The 22,527-nt window shown below is 41.1% G+C and overlaps 1 protein-coding gene across 2 annotated transcripts in view; it reads left to right on the top strand.

Moving 5' to 3' along the window:
• The window catches only part of ZPLD1 (zona pellucida like domain containing 1), a 90,443-nt gene that overhangs the window by 16,454 nt on the left and 51,462 nt on the right, over nucleotides 1-22,527 (top strand). Inside the window, exon 1 of one of the 2 annotated variants that reach the window (XM_002193221.5) lies at nucleotides 16,690-16,807. The exons of the other annotated variant lie outside the window; for it this stretch is intronic. The gene's annotated coding sequence lies outside the window, so the exon portion shown is untranslated. Of the gene's footprint in view, nucleotides 1-16,689; nucleotides 16,808-22,527 lie in introns of those variants that run through there. 2 annotated transcript variants of the gene reach the window in all.

Here is a 22,527-nt window from a genome sequence, read left to right on the forward strand (position 1 = left end):
CCTTTTTTTTGTTTTTTTTTTCTTTTGTTGCCGTTGTGTGCTGTTCTCTTTAAAAACAAAACCCCTTGCGTGTCTGGTCCGAAGCGTTCCTTTAGTCGTGGCAGCTCAGCTAGAGGTGTTGTGGCTGTCAGATATTTGCCCAGTGCCCGGAGTCCAGGCTGGTGTGCACCGGGCTGGCTGTGCTGGTGCCAGGGATGATGAGCTCGGAGCTGGCCCTGCAGATGGCAGCAGAAGAGCGCTGAAGGCAGAGCCCTCCCTGCCCAGCACAGCAGCATCCCCAGCTCTGCCTCACACGGAAACCTCAGCTGTTCTCCACTGAACCCTCCTGCGAGGCTGAAAAGTGAATCCAGATATTCAAACCATGTGCAAAGGTGTTGGAGTTCTGTGCTTTGCTGACAAAAAAATAACACTTTGGGAGAAAGTGAACTGTAAAGAGACAAAAATCCTTAAACACAAAGTGAATTCTAATGATGTATGACAAGGTGATGTCCTCTCAGCGTGTCCTGTTATTGTCCTGAGTAAATACTGACAAAAGAAGCTGTTGGTTCCTATCATGGGGTTCTTCACTGTGGTTCTGATGAATGCTCTTGTTCCCAGACTGAGCTCAGGGGTGCCTTTGGCAAAGAGAAACAGAGTACCCCCACAGACTGGGAGAGACCTATTTCCAGAGTAGCTCCAACTTAATATTTAACAATTTCTCCCTCGAGACATGAGATCAGAAGCCCTGGGACTGAGAAAGAAGTGAAGTAACATCATGGCTCTGTTGAGTAGCAGGGGCTGCTGCTGCTGCAGCTGAAGGGGAATTGCAAAAGCTGCAGGACTCAAAATCCCCTGTCCTCATCACTGTTCTCCCATATGTGCTCCAAGGTGGGAGGCAGGCTTCAGCTCTGAATTTCCACCACTTCCAGGGTAAAGCTTATTCTGGGAAATCTTCAGCCAGCTGCTGGAGCTCGTTATGAGCCTGTTTTGCATGGTTAGCTTATGTGCCAGGATCTAGCTCTGAGTGTCTGTTATGATTATTTATTATTGTGGGTGAATGTAATCATTCTAGCAGACTGAAGAGGCCATTTACTGTATATAATAATGGCTGGTTTTATTTGTTGGTATGTTTTAGTGTTATTAAAAGCCCTCCCAGCAATGGATCTAGTGTTCTGGTATCAATCAAAATAAGACTGCTATGAGAAAAGGTTATTGCCCATGCAACACAGCTCTTCTTCAGCAGTATTTTTATTATGTATTTTTATACACATGCAGGTGGTAGTACATAACCTCTGGAAAATGTGCAATTAAACAGAGTACTTGCACTCTTTTCAGAAGTCATGGTAATATGCCAATTTTGTCTGCAGTCGTGTTTCTGGTAGTGGTTTCTTACAATCACCATAATAATTGAAAAGAAAGGGAAGCATTCTATATAATGGGGTTTATTAGGCATATTGAGCAGTAATACACAGCTCAGTGAACCTGTGTGTAGCCAAATAACTCTAAGGTGTGGCTGCAGTACCTGCTGGCTTGAAAACGAGCTAAAAATGGAGCTTGCTTTAAGCATGAGGGTCAGCAGGATGGGTGCTTTGCTTCATGTTTATCACCTGCCCTGTTGACCACTAAAGCACCAGACAGGCAGCTGGAAGGGTATATTCCCCCCCATATATTTGCTTTAAATAAAAAAAAAGCTTCATCTGGCTCCTGACAATTTGCAGCACTGTCAATTCAAAATAGTCAAGTGCTTCTAGCCAGATGAAATGTGGTGATCTCAGTAGTGCCATTGCTGCTGGTTGCCTGATCCAAACTGGTTTGATACCCAAGGCTGTCACAGTCCCAGTGTATAGAGCAAACAGAGTGGATCCCAGTACAGAACTTCATCTGTGGTATAAGAAAGGTAGAGTTTAAACTTGTAGGTTTGGCTTGGATAGAGAATGGAAAAAAGAACTGTCCCAGAATAGTACCTGTTGCTTAAAGGATGTCGCCAGATGTCACCTGAAGTATTTTATGGTTGATCTTGCTCTGTGTTGCTTAAAATATTTATGATTTTGAGAGAATTACATCTGCAGTGGTCACAGCACTTCTTGGCACAAGAAATATCTGGATTCGAAATTTAGTTCTGACAAAAGATTCCAAAATTTTGTGTTAGGGTAGCAGATCAGCAGAAAGGACAGAAGGTAGGTGCCACTGTGCATTAGCTGGAAGTCAGACACTTCTCCTGGAAGTTGACCTTGTCACAAGGATCCATACATCCAGAGATGTTGGCTGTGTTTTGTGCTCTGTAGCTGTTCCAAGCACTGGACCACCCTAGGCCATGCAAGTGAAATCACACTGAAACCATTGATTTGTCACAACAAATCTTAAGATTTTAATTCTTTGAGCTCAGCTTTTTGCCTCTGTTAAAAGTGGCCATCAGTTGGTGAGGAGAGGGGAGTGGCTGACGTGTTGTGGATTGAATGGAGCATTAAGGGAGTGACCTTTGCAAGATTGTTTTCAGAAATATTTCTGAAGTAATATTCCCATCTTTGTCCCTCTCATTTTAGACCCTGGGCTTGCAATGCACTCCTTGAATGCTCTCAGAAGCTTAGTTTTCATGCTGCAGGTCATGGAAACTGGGCTTTGCCCCTGTGGTCAGTGGTGACTGTTCATTATGTGGGTGAAAGTACTCATGGCAGCAGTGGCAGCTGTGTGCCTGTGCTGCTCCTGTGCTGCAGTACCTCGACTTGAGCTACTTCTCATCCAAAATCTGCTTTCCATCCTACCTTGGCTTGGGACAACGAGCTGATATGGCACCTTGCAGAGATGTCAGTGTGTGTAACAATGATGATATCTGTCCCTGTAGCCTGGCATACAATGCAAGAACTCTGTCTTAGCTGGGATTTTGTTGTTGAGGTGTGTCTGTAAGTTCAGGCACTGTTGGCTGGAAAAAACAATACTGGCAATTTCTAGCAGAGTACAGAGGTTGGCACTGAGGCAAGGAGCATTGGAGTTACTGGCAATAAGGTTTGTAAAACAATGAGACTTCCTTGTGTATTCACTATTTCCAGAAGACCTTGGGGTGACTCCTTTGCTCTACCTCTCCCTGCACAGCACCTTTGTGCAGGACCATTGCAGGAGTGGAGGTTACAAAAGGTGGAGAGGAACTTTGAAATCATGTGGGCCATCTTGTGAAGACAGAATGAACTCTCTGAGCCAGAGAAGTGTGTTTTAGATGAAGACAGCAATACAACAGGTACAGAGATGAATGGAAAAGAAATTCACAGCATTTACAGTGGTTTGCCACCAAAATGGGAGAACTAAGTGAGCCTGGAAAGTGTATTCTGGAGCCTATACCACTGAGAAGTTACAGAAGATAGTAATTGAGTGTACTAGTGCTGGATGTTAAATTTCCTGGGCTCAAAAGAACTGCAGGTAGCTAGGAAATGAAAAATAGCTTGAGAAACCAGGAAAATCATGTGTAATAGAGAGAAATAGCATAGAATAGAAGGGAAGAAGAAAAATATAACTCAGCAGAACAAGCATGAGATACTTTGCTTAAGCAGGAACAATGAATTGCACAGAAGCAGGATGGGGGAGTAACTCAGTGGGTGTAACTCAGGGAGGGGAGTAAATCTGGTCTCCCCTGCAAAAGAAGAGGCAGGGAATGGTAATTTATCACAAATAGCTTATGCATCAGTAGTGTTATGACACTAAGAAAGGAGGCAAATATGTTACTAAAGTGTATAGTAGACAGGATTACAGATGTGCTGAGCAGACACGCTGCTTCCCACTGCTGTCCTGGCACTGCTGGAGTTCTGTGTGGAGGGTTCAGGAAAATGTGATCTCCTGGGGAGGCCCCAGCAGGGAGCACCATCAGAGAGCTCAGATATCTGGCACACATAACCTGCAACAGGTTGGAGCAAACTGATGGTGTTTGGCTCAGAAAATGGCATTCCTCTGTGGAGTGTTGGAGGGAAAGGCAGTGATGTGCTCCCTGTCTCTGTGGTGGCTACAATGAGACCTGATGGACCTGAATTGCTGCCTTTAGTTTAGGCAAAGTGTCGGGGAAAATCTGTGGTGGTTAAGATGGAAAGGATGGGAAGAGGGACTCAGAGAGCACACTCAGCATCTGGGGGTATTCAATAACAGAGTATGCACCCTTGTCAAGAGTGACACCACAAACCCACGATCCCCCTGCTATTTGGGTGCCTCTATAATTTGTCATTGGAGCGCTGTCTCCATCTTTCATCATTTTTAAGGCTTGTTGGATATTCCCTCTGTTTGGAAATACACCTCCAGCCCGTGCAATCCATCCCTTTGCCACCCAGCTGCCTTGAGCTGCTCGCTGCCCTTTCCCAGCCCAAGCTTGTGAGTGCCATGGTGGGAAAGCCAGGCTGCTGCCCAGCAGGGAAAAGCCAGGAGAAGTTTCCCAAGGCAGGGATGTGGTGGGCTCTGTGCTGACAGGAGTGCTCAGTCAGTAAGAGAAGTGTGAAAAATGCAGATTGAATGATCGGCTCTTCGCAAATATTGAATTGAATACTAGATGTGTTATGGAGGGTTGTTGTGTAGTACTGTATTAATCGATTTTAAGTAGTGTGTTAAATATAGTTTTAGGTCATTACAGAATGTTAAATAGAAACTCTGCAATGTAAGATATTTTTTACTAGCTCAAGAAAGGGATAAGATAATCGAGAAACTCTTTGCACAGATATAACAGTGACAGGACACCTAAAGAGTTCCAGCCTCCTTATCAGAACAGACAAACATCCTTCCACCTTCTCTCTGTCTTTGTGGAACCACCAGGATTAAGGGGAAGAAGTTGACAAAAACCAGAAAAATTCTTAATTTGCAAGGAATTTATGCATCGTGTATGAGATATATGAATATGCAATAGGTTATTGCTTTTAAGGTTATTCTTTGTTCACAAGGCATAGTTTTGGCAGCTTCGTGCCCAAAAATATCCAGATGTCCATAATTATTTGCTTTTTATTGTCTTGTATTGTCATAATCCTAATTATCCAAATTTTTATTGCTCTAATTTTATTGCTATTTTTATCACTATTTTATTACTAAGAAACTTTTAAAATTTAAAAAAGAACAAGTGATTGGCATTTTTCACATGAAGGTTTGCTGATTTCTATCAGTTATTGTTCACTTTCCAAGCCTTGGAAAGCAGGAGCATGATCCCCTGGTCATCCTTCATAGCCCTATTATTATTTTTTTTTTCTTTTCTCGAAGATCCAAAGTTCATTATGAATACTAGTCCTCTTTTTCCAATTAGCTGTCCAGCCTCTGAGTATTACATAACTGTCACTTTAGGTACTTGAGCACCTTTTCATACCTTCATGTTTTAGACTTTTTCTGTTCTCTTTAGAATGAAATTTGAAGCATCCCTTAGATTTAGAGAACTTAGTCATTGACAGAGTAAGCTTGCCCTGTTCACTGGCCACCTCTGCTCTGAATTCTTAGTACTGAGCTCTTGAGTAGCTGAGCATGTGACAATCTCAAATGCTATGTGACACGGTTAACTCCTTTTGCTCAAAATTATGAGAAGATGCACTTTTGTATAAGCCCCTTCAAGTCCTATCACCTTCTGAGGAGCTGGGAGTGAATCCTCAGGATTTATGCTGTTTCTCTTTGTTAGGGAGAACGTTTGGGATGTACTCCAGGTCTCTGAGAGCAGGATTCTGCATGGCTGAAAGACCTTTTGGTTTGACTGCAAACTGGTCCCACGCTGCCAAGATATCTGCAAACTGTGTCATCCCTCTTGTTCCCTGCAAATGAAAGGAAGCATTTTGCTATTAATTCACTTTCAGCTATACTTAAAATGAATAATAACAATCTCATTAAGGGCTGACAAACCTGTCTATTTTAGAAACTTTTTCTTAACAAGGGATGATTTGAATTTCCATAGATAAATTAGGTGCTAGCCTTGAGTAAGTATAAATTTGTAGATAATTAAAATCGGGATTAGTGAGAGAAGAGGTGAAAAATGGGGGTCAGATGCAAACCATCATGGGTCAGGCACCGTCAGTTTTGCTCTTGCATTTTTGTGCTGTTCAAAAAAAGGGTTTTGATTCTACTGGTTAGAACAGGTTTCTAATAGTTTGGTGAACGAGCTACTCATTTCTAAACAGGGCCTTATCTCAGTGACAGTGATAAATTCTCTCACTTAAGTGAAATTTGCAGACTAAAAGGTTTAAATATATACTGAGTGTCCTTCCAGCTTTTTGGAAATGCTCCACAGACACCTAAAATAGGTGCAAGGAGTTCAATTTAGTTTAGGAAATATATATATATATATTTTAATAGGGGAATATATTCCTTAATAATGGATAAATTCCTTAATTTGGGATTTCCTTATGGATGGTGCTTTAAGTATTAATGTCTGTTTCTTGTGCTCATTGCCTATCTTATCTCTTGGTAGCCATTTTGTATGGGTGATAAAATGGGGATTCAGCTCAATGTGCTTTGAAATGGAACTGTTATTCTTGGAGTATAGTAAAGTGCTTGAGGTAACATGCAAAATTCATGCAGCTTCATTGTTCAAGGAATGAGATAATCATTTAGGAGTTCAGGATTTAGAAGTCGTTTCAACCTCCAGCAGATTGCAGTGGTCCCCAGCTTGAGACCTTTTTGTGATATAGTTAAGGGCAAATGCTGGAAAATATAAGTTAGCACACTTCTGATTTGAGCAATGAAGAGCTTTATTTCTCACTGCTGGTGGAGCACCATTCTTACAAGTCTGTACCTTGTTATTGCACCATTATAATGCTAGTATCCACCTATAGGTATTAAAAATTTTAACAGATATAATCCTTCTTATGGATTTATTTTTGTTACATCAAAAACTATGTGACTTGTGTTTCAGTGGGAGTTATTTAGTACCATGCAGAAGAGAAGTCTGGTGTAGAGGACTCTCCTGTAGTTTAATCTAGGGGGTTTGGAGGAGAATCAGAGCCTAGAAAAAACATCTTGTGCTTTGAGTAACAGAACTTCTAAGCATTGCTGAAATTGAGCCTCGTGTATTGCTCAGTTCATAACCTGGAGGTAGCCTTTTAGCAGAGGCAGTAATGAAAAAAGTAAAGACCAGTCACAAAATTTCCCAGCAGACACAACAGAGGGAGGGGTCTGATGACAAGAAACTTGGTTGTGTTCTCTAGGTGGAAGTGAGGAACGCCTTCATTCCTTGGGGGTACTATGGACTAACACAGCCTTCTGCCTTTAGGGCCTGCTGAGGTACATGGCTTTGGGACCTCGACTCTAGACCAACTTGATATTCTTGGAATTCTTGTAATCACAGAGTCCACACGCCACCAGTGACTCTTCTGGTAACAAGAGATCTGTGAATTCATGAGACATCCTCAATTTTAATTTTTACTGTTTCCCTTTATGTTAGGTATCCCAGAAGTGCAGAAAGGGGCTTGTTGTAAAAGCATGGTCATGTTCCTCTGAAGACCTCAGGAGTACAGCTGGAATTTGGCTGTTTGCTGAGATTTCTGTGGTTATTTTTAGAAGGAGGACATCCATCTTCTGAGGCTTCAGTCTCTAACTTGAAGGGAGTAGGGGGCACATAAGGTTCTGACAGAGAGTTCATGAACCATTACAGGAGTAAAAACATGTAATCGTCCTTTGTTTCTGATATCCACAATTTTTATGGAAAAAAGCTCATTTCTGTTCTGTTTAAAGAGCTGAACCTTTGCTTTAGTTGTCACTTAAACCCAAGCAATGAATCAACCAAATAAACCCAACCAAGCTTCTGCACCCCCTCTATTGCCCCCTCAGTCTCCCCAGTAACTAGAACCCTAAAAACAGAAATGCATTTTGCCACTGTGGTAACTTGCAGGTTGAAGATGATTGGAGTGGAGAGGGAAAAAACCCCATCACCTGCAGAGCTTCTAGCAATTCATTCATTTTCTTGGAGAAAGTGAAAAGTTTCCCACAAGATATAGGAGTGTTAAGGAAAACTCAGCGCTCCACTGCATGTGTCCTAGAGGTATCAGTGACCTGGTTCATACCTTCTGCAATACTTCAAGATTTTAGGTGGGAATCTTCCCCTCTGTCTTCAGTCCATCAGTGCAATGCTTACTGTAGCTGCCAATTTTCTGCCCCTCATCATTACTTGGCTGCTCAAGAGGAGGGAACTGTGGAGAGTTACTGGGTGGCAGTGGTAGGATGTGAGCTGAATTCCACTCCTCCAAAAATCAGGAGCAGGTTTATGAGTAGTAGCTAGCACATATTGAGGGACCTGAGCTGGTCAGAGGCCCTTGAGAGCAGCACCTGGCCAGGGCAGAGTGAGACAAGCAGCTGAAGGTGGGCAGGGCCATTGTCACAGTGCTGTGTTTGAGGGTTACTTGTTCCATCTTCCACCCTGAGGATGGGAAAGATGCATGGGTAGCAGGAAAGAGCAGAAGAACTGCTTTCATGGGAATGGTGATTCAAATAGGACAGGCTTTTTAGCATGTACACCAATTTCCTCTGCTTCTCACTGACGCTTTGTAGAGGAATTCTGCAGAAGCAGGGCTCCTTCTGGATTAGCTGTGCTTTTATGCCCTTGTGGTGACTGCCATTTTTACAGCTTTGGTGGAAAATAACTAATTATGGATAGCCATTTTATGTCATTAGAAAAACTGGAATCATATGTAGATATTGGCTTTTTAGGATGTAGCTGAAAAGAAGCCAGGGTACAAAACCAGTAAATTAGGACACTTATTTTTTGTCACTTGTCTGGAGTTTCCATGTATTGTGCTGTTTACAGCAGTGTGAGAAAATGAGAGTTAAAAACTGAATATATTTCTCTGTGATGGTACAGTTTGCAGTAATTTAAGCATAGCCAAAGTTTCCAGCAAATAAAGAAGAAGTTGAGTCTTATGAATTTGCTTCTTGTATTTTAAAATTGCTCCTGCAGTTGTTGTAAGTGCTTTGAAAGCAAGATTACAACATTATTAGAAACTTGTCCCTTGGGGCACATCTTTTATAGTATTGCCACTGGGAAAGAGATGGTTGGGAGGGAAACATTTATACTGAAACAGGAAGGTCAAGAAATATTTTTCTAAGTAATACAGTACTGAATGTCCAACCTGGTGCCCCTTCACTGTCACAAAGAAATCCTTTGGTAGGCAGAGTGCCATTCATTTCCAAAGTGCCCTCTCACCTCCCTTACTTGTGCACTGGAAGTTTTTTTTCTTTCTAATTTTACTTAAGGCATTAGGCATAAGAGTCTCCAGTTGAACCTATTCAAACATGGGTGTTCTGGTGAACCTGGATGTACTTTTTTTTGGCTTTTCAGCATTCTCCCCCTGGCCATTTATTGTCACATGGCACCTATGGAGAACTTTCTTCATCTCCCTGACAGTCCATACAAAACAGATTTGCTCTGACTGCAGCAGCATTCCAGCTGTGAAAGTCTCTAACAGGCTGGAGGACTGAAGAGGAAAGCAGGAAGAGCAGGCTGTGGAGAGGAAGGCAGGTGGTGAGACCTGTCCTTTGGTTTCTGTGATTCTTTTTTAACTGGGTTAGGTCTTGTAACTTTTTTTGGCTGTTGATGTTTCATTAAATCTGCAGAAAAGATGCCTGGGGTTCCACAGAGCTACTGTAATTTCCTACCTGCAGATATAAGGATTGGGATATGTCTTCTCACTCCAAGTGGTTTTTGTTCTGCATCTAAGGAAAATCTGTGGGATAGGTGCTGGTTTGCAGTGGACAATGTGATCCTCATTTTTTGTTTTACAGTAAAGCATTCCAGCTTTCTGAGATGAAAACCTTTCCTGACAACCTATTTTGGTTTAAATATCTTTCTACTTATTGTCCTATTTTCTTTCATGAGGGTTGAAAAATATTTTTGAAGAAATTTTTTGATTACTTTGCTTATTTAGTTTACTGAACCTTCTGCCCCTGGTCTAGGTGTTGTACAGAAATAGGTATGCTCTCATCGGGTTCTTTCAGGTCTTGTATCTGTGAGGGAGTGTTTTTGCCTTTTCCTTGAAACTTCCTAATACTGAAGTGGTAGAACAGATCAGCACCCCAGAAATGTCAAAACAGATGTAGAGATCTCTGGTTTTTTTCCTCCCTTTCCTCAGTGAAAACATTTTCTAGTTTTAATTATGAGCCCTGGATGTGCATCTTGGGATTTGCAGCATCTGGAGCATGGTGCAATGATTTCTGCTCTGTGAGAGGCATGCAAATAAGCAGCAGCTTAAACTTGCTCCCTTCTGCATGCAGGCTGTCTCCTCAGCCCATACAAATATCTTTGTATATTGTAAGTACAGTGTAAGAGCTGTATTTTCAGGCTCCCCTAGCTTTTAAGGCAGAGAGAGGGATTCTCTTAGGGGAAAACCTTACATGGCTTCAGTGGTTTGACTTCTTGAATTAAATGAGCATTTTCTAACTGGATAAACTCAAGCGAGTCACACAGCTACATATGAGAGGGGAGGGAAGATTGGCACTGAAATGGTTTGTTTATTGCTAAAACCCATGGATAATATTCTTCATAGTACCAAGTTTTCACTCCCACTTCCCTGTCCTGTCCATCACTTCATATATTGTGAGGATAGCTCTAAATGGAACAGCTGTGCCATCTGCCTCCAAGATTATTTCAGTCCTCACTGTTTTGGGATGAATTTCATAAAGTGTATTGCACATGCAAACATTTAATTGAACAAATGGGAAGCCTCTCCAGTTAAGAAATCTTGCAAATGACAAGTAGTGTCCAATTTCCATTCTAATGGTTACTCTGGGGCTTTAAAATATGTGTGAATTCATCTAGCAGGGGCTGATGGTATATTGGAGGCAGATGGCTTGGTTCTGCAAAGAAGAAATGTAAGTGGCTTTTACTATAAATCTTATTTTATTTTTGGCAAAGGGCTGACACAATAAAGATGTGACTGTTACTGAGAGTGCTCTTTAATAATCATACTACCTTATGTTTTCCCTCAAGAATATAGTTAACTGACTAGAAAAAATTATTCTGAATTTTTATGTTTAACTATAATAAACAGTTTGGGAACACCCTTTTCTTCCTCTAGGAACAAGACTGAAGAGTGGGCAGGTGATTAAACAAAAGGCAAACACCAGGCCTTGCAGAAACACTGCAACCTCTGGGAAGGGTTTGGACCTTGTGAGAAATGCAGCTCAGCCACACTCAATGTCCTTACCTATCTGAGGACCCCAAGACCAAGCTTAGACCTCACCTTCCCTGTAGATTCTCAGATTATTAAGGTAGTTAGGAAGTGGGAAAGCAGAAAATATTTGAAATTTTTCTCTTAAATCTGTGCTGGTGACCTTTGCTCTAAGCTTCGATGTCTTGCACATCTTAATGCTCACAAAAGCCCAGCTGAGGATTTCTCAGTGGTTTGGCTGAGTGGGCAGAGACAGGAGTTGCTGAATGCAATGGAGATGAACATGCCTCTGGCATGAGTAAAGGGGGAAGGTCTTCAGAATTTTGATAGTGCTTGTCTGAATTTGCATTCAAGGAATGCATGGAACTAGGATGTCTAACGTAGGTTTAGCTGTTGTCTATGGCTTTGAGACACTTAGGATGGAATAAAACATGAACCAGTATAAATTTGTCAGTAAACTCAACTGCACAGATCTTGCTAGCAGGGGCAGGAAGGGTGGACACCCCATTCAGTAACTGAGAGTGTCTGCAGGTTTGCCATGAGTTTGGTCAAAGCTGCATGGTCATCACACCCTTCTTCCCAAGGTTTACTGAGCTCCACTTCTTCCCTGATATTGTCCCTGCAAAATAAACTCTCATCATTTTGTTTCATCCTAGCTCAGGATTTGGATGTATGCATGGATTTTTTTGTGGATTCTGATTGTAAAAATGTTACTCGGATAGTTTAGTGAGCCCTCTATTTGGAAAGTTGTGAACAACTGAGCTCTGGGGTTCTATCATAAAAATAAAATTAAATGAGAAGAGAGAACTAAATGTGCTACCTATCCCATGGACCAGCACTTGACATTCAATACAAAGAAGACTTGAATTAAATCCTAAAACTTGCAGTAACTGTTGAAAACCCCACAATAGCTACACACAACCACCAAATAATACTTATCCAGTATCAAGTCTAGGCTTATGTGTTCAAATTTGTATACTAATGAATACTTGCATATGTCTTAAATAGTGAAATATTCTTCTCAGGGCTTCTTTCATAAGAACAGACTAGATTATTGAGTCTTCAAGTGGCACTTTTTCATTGTTACTTGAGACAAGTTTTACTAGAAAGGAAGACAGACAATGAAACCTTGACAGACTCCTTAACTGGGGTAGTTTTGGCAGACACCAAACTAGTGTTCATAAGCCTTCTCTGTAGTTCTTTTTCTGACTGTAATAAGCAGGTATTGACTGTGTTGTAATCAGCATCAAGATTCATTGACCAGAGAGGTAAACAGTGGTGAGAGCAAAGCCAGGGTCAATACAATCCTCAAGGGATGGTTAATCTCTGTGGGCTGAGAGGGAAGTCAGTATTGGTAGTATTACATGATTCCAGTGTAAAAAATTAATTTTATATGCATGCACAAAGGAAAAGAGGAAGGATAATCCAGAAATGTAATGTAGTTATTTCAATGGAACCTGTGTGTAGCATTCAGGTAATACAAGTTGATTCTTTTACAACTAATTGTATTCTACATGTAATTGTTTTGGAGGGGCTCTTGCAATTCTTGATTTGTACAGTACAGCAGCAACACAGCACAAAAGAGCTGTGGGGTCACAGGGATGCCCAATAGCTGCTTATGAATGCCTGCAAAATGAGAAGTCTTGCCTTTGTCCTAGGGAGGTCATGGTCTGAAGGTGCTTCTGGGCTTCAGAAACAAGAGAAAAGGCATTTTGAGAGCCTCCCTGTAGCACTTCCCTGCTGCCTGTGTCAGAAATGGGATTTGCCTTCTGATGAAGCACCCTGCCAGCCCTGCTGCTGCGCTTCATGAGTTGCACTTCTTGGTGTGCTTTCTGAGGGAATATTGTCAGCTCCTAGACAGCCAGGTAAAGATGGCTTTTCACCAGAAAACAAAGGTGGCTGCTCCTGATTTGTGATTTGTCACTCCTCTTGTATGGATATAGCAGCTTAAAGATTCACTCATTCATTTGGGGAGTAGAAATAAAGTTATGTGACCTGGGAACCTGCTCAGGCACACTGGATAACAGGCAGGGAACAGTAAAAGTGAACAAGCTCGCAGGCAAACCCTTAGGGTAAATTTCCTTAATATAAATTATTCAGTGAGCAATCTGCAAACAGCAAAGATATTTGTAGAGAATGGATTTGATTTTGAATGACTCAATAAAGTAAAAATAAGTGTGGATACACTGGCCCACTTAAAGTAAGTGGACTGACTCTTTTCTCTCAGGATAGTCTTCAAGTTTCAAAATTCACGTGTGTTGGAATCTTGGATGCTGAGAATTTTAGACTTTCTGTGCTGAAAGGCACAGACTCTCAATAGAGCTCTGCATTTGACCTGAGGCTGTGGAGAAAACTTCCAAAATTGATTGATAGCACTGGGATTACAGGTGTGTAGTTGGTTAGAAGTGTGTGATATCACAGGGTGGGAAACTTAGAGTTTAGGTTTTTAGAATATAGTAATAAATATGAAGCAAGATGGAGGTTTTAGGACGGAGGCAGAGATTTTCTGAAAATGAAATATTCCATCCAATATTGAGAAGTGCAAAGAAAGAGGGTGCTGCTATTTATCTAGATGTGTGTTAGAAACAACTGTAGCTAGATAAAAACCCATGAAATAATTGAACATTTCCATCCAGAGTTAACAGAGCTGAAAACAGGAGCTGCACAATTGTGACTTTATTAAACCTAGGGTTTCAAACAGTTTGTTGAAAAGAGGAAGAGAAGGAATGATACTTCTGAAAAACGTTGAAGATTTTGGTGTTGTGGTTTGTTTTTTAATTTTTTTTTAAGACAGGGGATTGCTTGTTTTCATGTAGCTCTTTGAAGTAGTTTCCTGACACTCTGCAGACATGGGATTATATCCAAAATGAAGAAAAAACCCAAAGAACCCTAACACGTTTTATCTACTATCATGCTAGGGTTTCTATTGTCTGACATCTCTGTTTAATAATAATAATGATAACCTCTCTTACAATTTCTACAGAAATTGTGCAATTCCTCTTTCCTGAGGTAGAATTAATTGTATTTTAGGCAAGGAAAAATTGAGCATAATTGTGATCTGTTAAAACACTGACTTTTAGAGAATTCCAACATTAAAGAGTAAATAGATATATTATTAACAAGAAAATATTTGAAAGAATTTGATAGAAAATATTTTAAAAGCCTTATGTAAAAAACTTCCTAGGAAGGAAATTGTACCCCATGTACTCATTGCTGTGTGTGCATATTGTGAGTGCTATAAATTGTGAAATGTATGCCCTCTTAATCTGTCATGAGAGCATTGATTTATCAAAAATTGATTGGCAGCCCATCACAGATTCATGCATCTACTTTGTGCCATGGCATTGTAACACAGTTTTGTTTGAAAGATCCTTGCACAATCCAAGTTTCTCTTTTTCTGTAATACAAATGAGACTGAGGTATGCATAACCTGGTAAAAGAGAAGAAACGCTTTTTCTAAAAGCCCGGTATTTCAGTGCAAAGTGTTCATTTGTCCTGGAAGCTGCTGCTGGAGATGTTGTTGGTGTTAGCACTGAATGGATGTTCAGTTTCCAGGCTCACAGCAATGGAGCTAAAGAACTTTGCACCAGCATGACCGTGTGAGTCAGGCACGTGGCACTGGGCTAACAAATTCATGTGCTGGGCTCAGTGTTAATCAGCTTCTGCTCTGTGAATTCCTCACACTCGCTTTTAAAGCGTGTGCTATCCATTTGATGTAAGGAGCAGATGTGCACTTCCAACATATGGCGCAATCAGACAAGTCCAGAGGACAGCAGAGTACACATTGCCCATCCTTTATTAGGTTTTGCTGCATGCTGATAGCACACAGAGCAGCTCTCTCAACTTTTCTGTCTGTTGCTTTGGAATGCCCCATCTCTTTTCTTGCAAATTACAGTTAGAAGTTGGTAATAGTTTCATATTACTTCCATTTGTCAGAAACTTTCTTCTTTTCAGTTTTCATCTATCTGTGTTCTTCGTGATACAAATTCAGCAGCTGTAGATATCTCCCTGCCTGTCTCTGTTCCCTTGCTTTAACTTTTGAAACAATGTAAGACCTTTTTTATTTTTTCCTGTGTGAAAGCCAGAAATAGTTTCATTCTGTTCAGATCTCTTGGAAGGATGGTTTTCCCTCACTTCTGAGTTTTCTTAAGGGACTGAGGGCAGGCTAGGTGTATTTTAAGTCTTGTAAGAGCCCCGTTGTCTGAATTTGGCTTTGCTGTACTTTGGTGGCAGCAGTCAGTACCAAAGTGTGTAAGATGTGCTGCCCACATTGCAGGCTGTGTTTATAGTGTGTTAAATCTAATTCTGGATCCCTTAGGCACATGTACCTACTGTTCTGCCTGAGGGCTAAAATGTTATCCAAGCCTTTATTTTTTTTTAAGGTTATCCACATCAGAGGCTGATCGGACTTTTGCCCTTGCTAGCTTGTCTTTGTGGCTTCCTCCTGTGTCCTTCACAGTGAAAAAAGCAGTGTCAATTTGTTCTCATCCTGAGGCAACATTCACCTGGGTATGCCTCTCTTCTCCTGATCCAAGATCTTGGAATAAGAAATCTTCATTAGAACTTGGAGGTTGGAGAAGGTCTTCACTGCAGAACTCTCTCATTTTTCAATCAAAAAAAGTGGCCAGAAGTCAAAAAACCCCCAAAAACCTTAGTTAAAGTTGAAAAATAATCCTTATTTCTATGGAGTTTTGATTATACCACGTATCTGTTCTTCACAGATACTGAGCACTCCAAAGCAAATGCTGTAACTTCCAATGCTGTCTGATCAGAAAGCTTCTGAATAATGACACTGTGAACGCATGGAAACTCAGTAAAAAGATTGTTTGCAGAGTCTCACATGTGGCATTGCCAAATGCTGGGGCTAAATGAAATAACTGGCAGCTGCATGCAGAGCTGTTTCCTCACCATAAACATATGGCCAGAGTTCCCAGAGGAGAGCAGAATAGAGTTTGTCAGGGTTTGAGACGACCTTGCTGGTCTCCAGTTGGGAAAGTGGATCTGGCTGGGTTTCTCTGCCGTGTTCCCACTTGCCTCCGAGGGTTAAGCTGAGGGGACCAGAGAATTGTGTGTCATGGCTTGGTGGGACTGTAGGAGGTCAAGGAGATAAGAGTGCCTGCCAAGCTCTCTGGCCTGTGTGCTCAGCATCACTCCTGCAGCACTGAAGGGCTGGGACAGATGCTGGACAGCCAGGAGAGCAGCCTGGGGGTCAGGGCTGCTAACAAAACTCCCACCCTGGGGCTTCTGCTCTTACAAGATTGGAGCTGGAACAATAATAGCAGAGACTCCAGGCTCTGGTGTCTTCCCCACCCCCCAACTCATGCATTGTCTTTGAAACACTGCAAAGGGATTTCTGGGGCCTTGTCTGAAACATGATTTCCCTCCTGTCCATTACCCAGCTAATGCTATTATATGTGTATCAATTTTCATCTTTCTTTCTTTTTTGTAAACCCCCTTTTATCATTGGGCATTTCTGCCTGTCTCATCTTATAGGTGTGTGGTGGGAACCAGCTAGCCTTTTGTTTTCTCCAGATGGAAGGAATATGACACCAATGTACTTTTCTGGTATGTTCCCAAAATTAATATATTTCCTTCTCTGTCTCTTCCCCAGCGTTAGAAGAGTGATGGGAGTGATTTGCCTTGGTTCTTTAAATCTGTGGCAGGAGGCATCAGGGAGAAGTATATAACTGCATGTTCTGCAATGGCACAAAGCTGAGAGAAAAGCTGCAAGGGTAATGTTCTGTCCTTAATCTAATAATGTTCCTTGCTCGGTATTAGTAGAAAATTACTCTTTCTGCATTCCTTCATGTTGCTCTGTAATAAACAACAGCATAATACTGAAAATAGGAAGTAATTTAGTAAGTTCAGGTTTTGTTGCAGATAATGGATAACTATGCACAGGAGTATAGTAAGTCTTGAATGACAGTTTTATTTGATTACCGAGCCTGAATGCAATGTTCCGTGGCACTGCTTTGCTGTAACACCCTGTCAGCTGCAGGAAGTCTGACTGCCCTCAGATCTGGTTGAGCAGTTCTCATGCTGTGGCCTCCTGTCTCCTCAGATCTGACAGACTGTGCCCCAGCAGTACTTGGGTGGAACCTCTGCAGAAAATTTATGTGGGATAGTGAGAAGTCCTGGTGGCTCCAACCCATCATCTCCACCTAGTCCAAACTGAAACAGCCTCTGAGACAGTGCTAAGGAAGTTAAGGTTTGATGCAGTTTGCATTTTCAGGTGTGATGTACTGCTCAGACTCATGCCAAATATTGAGCCATTTAAATAGGTTCTCTGGTTTAACTTTTTTTCTTTTCTTTTTCTTTTTCTTTTTTATTTTCTTTAAATTAAATTAGGTTTTTTTTCTCAGGTATCCTTGCATTGTATCTTGGCTTCATTGTAATGATCAGTGAAATGGTTTCTAACGGAGCAGAAAGATGGCAAAGTACTTTGCTGTTTCTGTTAGAAAGTTGCAATTATTTAATAATTATTTCTCAGACACTGATAGGCAGATGGAATGTGTTCCTTCTCTCATGCCAGTTTTTTCCATTCAGCCTCAAAGCCACTGTGCTGCTTTGGCAGGGTGGCTTTGAGCAAAGCAAGAAGACATTTGCCAGCTTTCCAATGAAGCACTGACACTGTCCTTTAATCCTGCCCTGAGAGAAGTCATGGTATTTTGCTTTTGCTTAATAGGAGATGGCCAAATGTTGTGACATTTGTGATGTGTGGGAGCTGGGCATGAGATTTTGTCCTTAGGCACTAAATTAGCTAACTGTTACATTTGTTTTGCAGTCAATGAAGTTCAGTTCAGGTTTACTGAACACCCTATGGGTGTGGAAGGGGTTGCACTTCAGGTAGTTTGCTGTTTTCTTTGTGGAGATTGCCAATTTTAACAAAGATTGTGTTGCACATGGTTACTTTGTTGGGTCTCTTCACAATTTGCTGGTTTCAATTTTTAGATGTTTTGGTAAGAGGTTGGTGGTTTTTTTTTTTTTTTGATTCTTACATTTAGACATACTTTAAGTAGGTATAAAGTGAAATGGGTTTCCAATTATGTTTTTGATCCTTTTTTCCTTGTACCTCTTTGATAGAGATCCTGGGACGGGAGGAACTATTTCTCAATTATAAGATAAATTGCTGGAATGCTCTGTGCTAAAGATTGAAGCTATAAAAAACTACTTTGCTGGGACACCACAAGGACATAGAACTTGCTCTTTGCTAGTGCCAGAGAGAAAGATTTGAGGCTGGAGAGGTCCTTTGGATATGCTCTTGACACCACTGTCAACTCATAAGACTATGGTAAAACCAGCATTGCATGAGGATCACATTTTTCCAAGTGTGCTGTAAATGGTCAAAATAGGGGCTTCTCTCTATCCCAGCCAGTGGGTATAATTTATTTTGACTTTCAAAAGGCTTTTGTTATACACATTCATAGAAGATGGCTGAGAATTTTTGGGTAAAGTGTGAGAGGAGGGGGCCCTCTGAGAGAAGGAACAAAGGCTGAGAATAAATAGCTAATTCTCAGTGTGGAGGGAGGTTAATAGTGGGGCAGACCAGCTAAGATCTTGAAAGGAGTACTGGGAGATCAGAGAAGCTGTTTTAGAGAGTCCATCACCTACTCTTTAACATCTCATCCACTACTGAAGCTAACTTACACTTCTAAGGAAACTTCTTTTGTCTCCCTAATTAGTCTGAATGTTAAAAAGCAGCTGGAACTTCTGCAGCTGAGCTGAGGCCAAGCAGATGAATATGGAGGTTTCAGGGTCCTATGAAGGCAGCATAAATACCATGTGATGAGGGCACTTGTTAGGCAGAGCTCCTGCCTTCTCTCAACGCTTGCAAAGAGAATGCAAGTTTGTAGGATTTGATTCATATTTTATAATTCTAGAAAAGGCACTTAATAGGGAAAACCAGCTAAACTTTTTGTTTCTCTTTGAAGAAGGTGTTTCTATACTGTTAGGCCCAATAACATCTCTTGACAGACACCAGCTGTTATATTGTGTGTTTTACTGGTTGATTTATTTAGATCACATCCCTGCATTGAGCAGCCAGTGAGGGCACCAGTAATATGCAGCCTGTGGATACAGAATGCAGATGAGAATTTTGCTCTAAGGAGCTGTAAGTCAACATGAAAAAAGGATGAGCATCACCTTTTTTTATCCACTTCTGTGGATTTCTCTAATGAGGCTCATTTTTGCAGAATGCTGTTTGGATTATGCATGTCATGTGTTTGAGGAGAGGAGATAAGGACTGGAATGAAGTAAGGAATAGAACCTGATTTACTTCTGGTCCCTTTAGATTTGAATAATACTTATTAAGTCAAGTATTTGGCCCCAATTCACTTGGCAGGATGAGCTCTCTATACTAAAGCTATGTGCTGTATATACCTCAATGTCCTTATTTGCAATGAGCTATTAATGTACTACAGTTGAGTAAATAATACACAATCAGTGATTTATACTGCAAAAAGAATCTTGTTTTTCTCCTTTGGAAAATCCATGAGCAGCAGCACAGTCATCTTAGCACCAAGGTCTGTTTAAGCGCTGCACTTGTATTTTTCAAATAAGCACATTAAATTCTTTTTTCAGCTGTATCTGCTAGCATGACACAGTGGCATAAACATATTGGAAAGTGAATGTGAAAGAGGTCCATGTGGTCAAAGGAAGTCGTCGGTGTATTTTGAGACTTAAATATATATATAAGTATTAAAATTTTGTATGTAGCATTCACTCAGATCTTAACTCATTGCTCTTTTGCTCAGGGGAGTGTTGCTGAAGCTGTCATGTCTGTGAGCTGTTCGGTAATATGCTGCCTAAATTAAAACATTTGCTTTGGGAATAGCATTTTTTTTTAAATCTAATCCGTGTATTTTTGGTCAGAAACTGTATCCAGAATGCAGCCAATTAGAGATTGCCCTGATGAGGTAATGGCCATTGGTTGCCTGAGGAGAAAGTGGGTGGAGGTGTCAGAGCGCTGCAGGTCTGTGCTCTATTCCCTGCATTTCATCACGGCTTTTAATCAACTCTCTCTCCCGGCCTTTTCTCTCAGAACATCAAACTGATTTTAGAAAAAAAAGTGCTAAGCCAGGAAAAGAAATCCATTCTTTGTTCTTGAAAAGGTGGCAGTGAGCACAGACATGATCCCCTGTGCAAGTGCAGGTAGAATTTCTCTCACACGGCCAGATTTGTCTATGGTTAATAACGTGATGGGGGCAGGTCACGGCTAAACTGTGTCCATGTCACTTCAAGAGGTTAAATTGTGCCCACTGAAGCAAAATGCACAGCTTGCCCAGAGGAGGCAGGATCTGGCCCTGGGTGATGGAGGAGCTGGTATTACACCTGAGAATGTCAGGCAGAATGGCACTGGAGTGTTAAGTGTTAATTTTTTTCCAGCTGGGTTTGATGAGTTAAGTCCTGTGTCTAGGACCTTCATAATGGACTCTTTTGCCTCCTTTGGGTGTTGGGTGTAAATGTGTACTAGGTACAAACAGCACTCACACAGAGGTAAAGACAGCAGGCTTGTATTTATTTGGATCCATCCTTAAGCAATGGATGAAAGCATCCATAAGCATGGAGAGCAAAACTAGGATATTCAACAAGTACTGTCCTTTCAATTAAGCAACAGGCTGAGTTTTAGCTTAATTGTTAAATTTCCTTATGACTCTGGCTTCAAGTAACCTTCTGTTACTTTCCTTTGGGTCTGTTGCATGTAGATGCAGTATCTTATGCTAGAATGGCTGAGGAGTCTGCTAAGACCATCTGACCTGCATTATAGAGAGCTGACACACATCAAAATACTAAATTGTCTTTGGTGCCAGTAATCTACACAACCCAACAGGCTGTGACTGCATTAAATTGCTATGATTTTTGACAGAAGAGACCTTGTTTGCATAAATCCCTTGAATACCGATGGGAGTGTGATTACAGCTTTAACAAAGGGAGAGGTTGAATACAAATTTGGGAGGGCCAGAGTGTTTAGTATCTCTTATTGTTTTCATCAGAATTCTAAATCTTATTCATGCTGGTGACTCTGATCTTTATATCAATGCACAAAAAGAGAAGAACAGAGGAGCAGAAAGACTCTTCTCTTTTGACTGAAACACTGATTTTGTTATCGTGTTACCAATGAGGGTCCATTTGGGATATTATTCAAACACAGAGATCAGTGCTAGACTTTTGTAAGAGCCCTTAAATGTTTGGAATATGTTTGCCCTTGAGGGAGATAACCTACTGCAAAAAAGTTAGATTCAAAAGAGGAGATAAAGAAGGTGGGATTTTGCTTTGCACATTAATGCTTGCTGGCAGAGCGGTTCTGCCTTAAGCTTAAAGCTACCTGCTTTCTTCTGTAGCCCTCTATACTTAATAGCTGGGGTCTGTTTTCTATGTCAAGTTTTGTTCATGAAAAAATTGGCAATTAGCTACTGGCTGAGGCAACAAAGCGTATTTGTTTGGGATTAAATGTGGTGATTGGGATATGTCTTGTTGTTTGGTTTCTTTTGAGATCAAAAACACCAGGCATGTGGGCTTTTTAACCAAATGAGTGAAACAGACTGCTTATTATACTTAGGCACTGGCAGAAGCTGCCCAAAGAACTGTTCCATGTACCATGAAGGTACAGGATTTAGATGCCCTTTTCTAGTTCTGATCATTGTTTGCTTAAAGTTGTTTAAGAACTGTCCTGACTACCTGGAATGTTCCATATGCAAAATTACTCTCCATATAGGCAGTGTAATGGTATACTTAATCATGAGTACATAAACCTACTGGCATAGATTTTTCCTGTGGACTTCCGCAAATGGACTGGGTCCATTTCTGTGTTTTTTCCCTGCTTATCTTCCTTCTCCACCTTTCCAAGCTAGAAAAGCTGCCAACAAAGGACATTTCTTCTTAAAGGAATAAGGTCTGAGTAATTAAAATAACCTTTTAAGGATTGCCATGGGTCATTAAATAGCACTGTAGAGAAAAGAGAAATATAAATAGCATTATTGGTTTTGTGCTTTTATCAATCAATACATACTGCCTTAGAAGTGAGCACTTTACTTTAGGCCATCAGTTTTGACAGTCCCAAAGAAACAGTTGTTAAACCAATGCTCCTAATCAATAATGCGGGGTTTCTAGGTATGCATCTTTATTTTAGTTACCTTTATTTGTGCCAAGTGTACGGACTGCCATAGGTAGCAGCTCATATACTGCAAAGGAGATACAAATACTATTGATCTTATCCAGTTCCTCCAGTGAATGTACTGCTCTGTACTTATTTTCTCCAGCACTGTCAGTCCCATAAATGCTACCAGGGGACCATAAGCACAGGAACAAGAGCACTGGCAGTGCCAATTGCCCCTCTAACAGCAGGGTGCAGTTGTGTTATGCTGTCCAGTGGGTTTTTTGTCACAATACTGACTAAGACAGCTTGGCACAACAGCAGTTCCCCTCTCTGGTCACAGGAAAATGACAGGTTGCT

The sequence above is a fragment of the Taeniopygia guttata genome, chromosome 1 (genome assembly GCF_048771995.1).
Source record: "Taeniopygia guttata chromosome 1, bTaeGut7.mat, whole genome shotgun sequence".
Taxonomy (NCBI): Eukaryota; Metazoa; Chordata; class Aves; order Passeriformes; family Estrildidae; genus Taeniopygia; species Taeniopygia guttata.